The sequence below is a fragment of the Orycteropus afer genome, unplaced genomic scaffold (genome assembly GCF_000298275.1).
Source record: "Orycteropus afer afer isolate SDZICR_OR568_19922 unplaced genomic scaffold, OryAfe1.0 scaffold00234, whole genome shotgun sequence".
Lineage (NCBI taxonomy): Eukaryota > Metazoa > Chordata > Mammalia > Tubulidentata > Orycteropodidae > Orycteropus > Orycteropus afer.
In genome coordinates this window covers 515077-518882 of record NW_006921821.1, presented here as the reverse complement: position 1 = coordinate 518882, position 3806 = coordinate 515077, and positions in this window count along the sequence as shown.

Sequence of the window (3806 nt, the reverse complement as noted above, 5' to 3'; positions counted from 1 at the left end):
CAGGGAGAAAGGAGGGCTGCTTATGCACAGGGAGACAGCTCAGGGGGCAGGAGTGCATGGAGGGATGGACACAGGGAAGAGGTAACTACTGGGAGGATTGGGAGGTGAGCTGTTGCATTGGGGTAAATTGTAGTCAATGTCATGAGACAAAGTGTATGTGAACTGCTGTGTGGAAAGTGAATTTTCTCTGTAAACTTTCACCCAAATCACAATATAAATAAATAAATAAATGAAAAAGAGAGAGAGAGAAATTTATCTCAAGGAAATGGCACACACATTTGTAGAGGCTGGCAAGCCACAAGTCACAAAACATCAAGCTGGAGGCTTCTCCTTACTTAAGTAGCTGCTGGGTCTGACAAACCCAAGATCAGCCGGAATACATCAGGCTGCTGCCTTCAGAGGCTGAGAAATCCAAGATCAGCAGGTAAAATGGCAGGTCACTAGTTCAAATCCAGATGATGATGAGCCAGATGTAGGATCACAAGCCAAAAGCCAGTGATCTTTGCCAGGATGGCAATATATTGGAAAGCAGGCCACACTCCTGAGGAAACTCCCTTTCAAATGATTGGCTACTCATAGCAGATCTCATTATGGAAGTGATTACATTATATCAGATATCTTCATGGGGGATGACTCCATCATAACCACTAAACCACTGAGAATCATGGCCCAGCCAAGTTGACACACATTTACTATCACGGTACCAAAGTAGAATTCTCTTGAACTCCTTATCACATATTTCCAAAGCCATTTCTTCCTCAGGAAGTTTTTCTCACTCTGTAGTTTGGTCATTTGTTTGAGCTACCGTGTGTTGTTTCTTTGTGTGAATTGAGGTTGTCTGTTGTCTCTGAGACACTGTGGTATTGTATTTTTATTTAATTGATGATTGTATGTTGTGTTTCACTCAGGTTTTTGTTGTTGTTGTTGCTTTATTTTGTTTTGTTATATCCAGGTGAGCAGGATGGGTGTGCTACTCTGCTTGCTAGTTTAACAGCACTTAGGCACTCACCGTCTGTCTCCTGGTGGGTGTAATAGAGGATATCAGTGTGTGCACCGTTCTCTGTTCATTGTTCATGCAGACAGTTGAGGGTTGGCTGGGCTGGTGTTGGCCACCATCTATCATTGATCAAGTTGTACAGGAGTAGGTAATGGCACTTGCCCAGTGGGTGGGGCCACAGGAAGTGCTGATGTGGCTGCATAGTGTGGATATAGTTACTGTCTGCCAGTGGGTGGGGCAAAAAAAAAAGAACAACAACAACAAACAAACAACAAAAAAGAAAAAGAAAAAATAACAAAAACAAGTAAAGGAGAGAAAAGAAGAAAACAAAACCAATATGTAGTGAGGGAAAAGGCAAAAAGAAAATAAGAAAAACAAGATAAGGCAAAAATGAAAACAATAAGAAAAAGAAGAACAAAAACAAGGGAAGAAGAAGAAAAACAAGGAAGAAGAAAACTGGGCAGAAGAGAGGGGCTGCAGAGTTCAGGGTCAGGACTCCTGAAGCCAATGAGGTAACAAGGTCAGGGCATCCAGTATGAGTCAGAATGCTTTTCTGGCCTAGGAGATGGCAGCTGGCTGGTTGTCCCTTCCAAGACAATGTGGTCACCCCTTCCAAGACAATGTGGTATCTTAGAAGCCAGCTGGGGGTGGGGTACCCAGTTCAGGAGGACATATTCTGCCAGCCAAAGGAGGTGGAAAGAGCATCCCTCCAAACATGTGGGAAGCATGCACATGATGCCTGATCCACAAGGGGTGCCTCAGACCTCAAGTGGGGCAGGGGTGGCAAGGGGGAGGATGGCTGGGGGCAGGGGATGGCTACACTACTGGTCACCAGGAAGCTATGGTGACTAAGAGGGAGATCATTCTGGTCACCAGCCACCAGTGTAGGGACTAGTGCAGTCTTGGAAGAGCAGAGGTGATTATAGATTCCTGCCCTGATAGGAACACTGCTTACAAAAATTCAAAATCACCACACTATGTCAGGCCAGTTGACAATTCACTGCTATGTGTTTCAACTTGATCACTTTTTTTTTTCAATTTCTCCTTCTAGTCAATATTTGAGCTGTTTGTTTATCCTTTCCTTTGAAGTTCCAGCTTTTCTCCAGGGCTGCACCCCCAGGGCCCCTGAAATTTGGTATAATTTTAACTAAATACAGTATAGGACAAGAGGAGAAATGAATGCATGCTGAATCAAATTTTTCTATATAAAAATACTGTTAAAAGATAACAAATTTATATTAGTGTCTTCATTTGTATTAATTTGAAATTTTAACATCAGTTCTTTATAAAGGCCGTAATGGGGAAAATGTGATTTTTTTCCTTTTTCTTTTCCATACATGATTTAATAAATGTATCAAAGTGTTCTATTATGTTGGGGAAAATTCTTTGTTTCATCAGTTTTTCTTATATATTTTGAGGTTATAATATTAGTTGCATAGTAGTTTAGAATGTTCCTGTTGAATTAAACTTCTTATCATTATGTAGCAACACTCTCTATTATTGCTTTTTATTTTTTTTTCACTTTTATTGTGGTAAAAATATACACAAGACATTCACCAACATAACAACTTCTATATCTACAGCTCAGGGACACTGATGACATTTTCCCTGTTGTGCCACCATTATTGCTATCTTTTTCCAAAATATTCCACCACCATTAGCATAAACTCAATGCTCCACAAACAAAAGCTTCCTCTTTCCCCCTGCCTCCCACCACTGATAACCACTAATAATCTTTGATTTCTATATATATATGTATTTTTTTTTTCCAGCCTATCTAGGAATTTTTCCATTCCTTCCCTGCCATCCCGGGTAACCAACAAAGAAAGTTTCCTTCCATGCATAAACCTTTCCTTGACTTTTTACAATAGTGGACTAATACAATACTTGTTCTCTGGAATCAACTTTTCCACTCAGCATAATGTCCTCCAAGTTCATCCATGTTATGCAGTGTTTTGCAGATTCTACATTATTCTTTAGGGTTGCATAGTATTCCATTGTGTATATGTACCACAGTTTGCTTATCATTTCCTCAGTTGATGGGCACTTAGATTGTCTCCATCTCTTTGCTATTGTAAATAGTGCTGTGAAGAACATGGGTGTGCATATATCTATTCATGTCCTGGCTCTCTCTTTTTTAGGTTATATACCTACTATATATGGGATTGCTGGGTCAAAGGGTATTTCTATTTCCAATTTTTTAAGGAATTCCCATACCAATTTCCACAGTGGTTGTATCATTTTACAGTCCCACCAGCAGTGTATGAGAGTCTCAATATCTCCACATCCTTGCCACCATTTGCTATTTTCTGTCTTGTTGAACTTTGCTATTAATGCTGGGGTGAGATGGTAACTCATGGTTGTTTTGATTTGCATTTCTCTAATGGCTATGAGCTCTGGTAGCATAGTGCCTAAGGCACTTGACTGTTAACCAGAAGGCTGGTGGTTCAAACCCAACAGCCACTCCTCGGAAAGAAGATGGGACAATCTACTTCTGTAGTGATACTGCCTCGGAAACCCAAGGAGGGGTCACTATGAGTTGGGTGCAACTTGATGGCACATAACAACAACAACAATGGCTAATGATCATGAATATTTCTTCCTGTGCTTGTTAGCTGCCTGAATATTTTCTTTGATGAAGTGTCTGTCCAGGTCTTCTGCCCTCCCCCTTTTTTTTAAGTGACATAGGTCAATGCATTTTTTTTTTTTTTTGGTAGTGTTTGCTCCCCTCCCCTCCCACTCCTGCCAACCAACAAAGAAAGTTTCCCTCCATATATAAACCTTTCCTTGACCCTCCACAACAACAAAC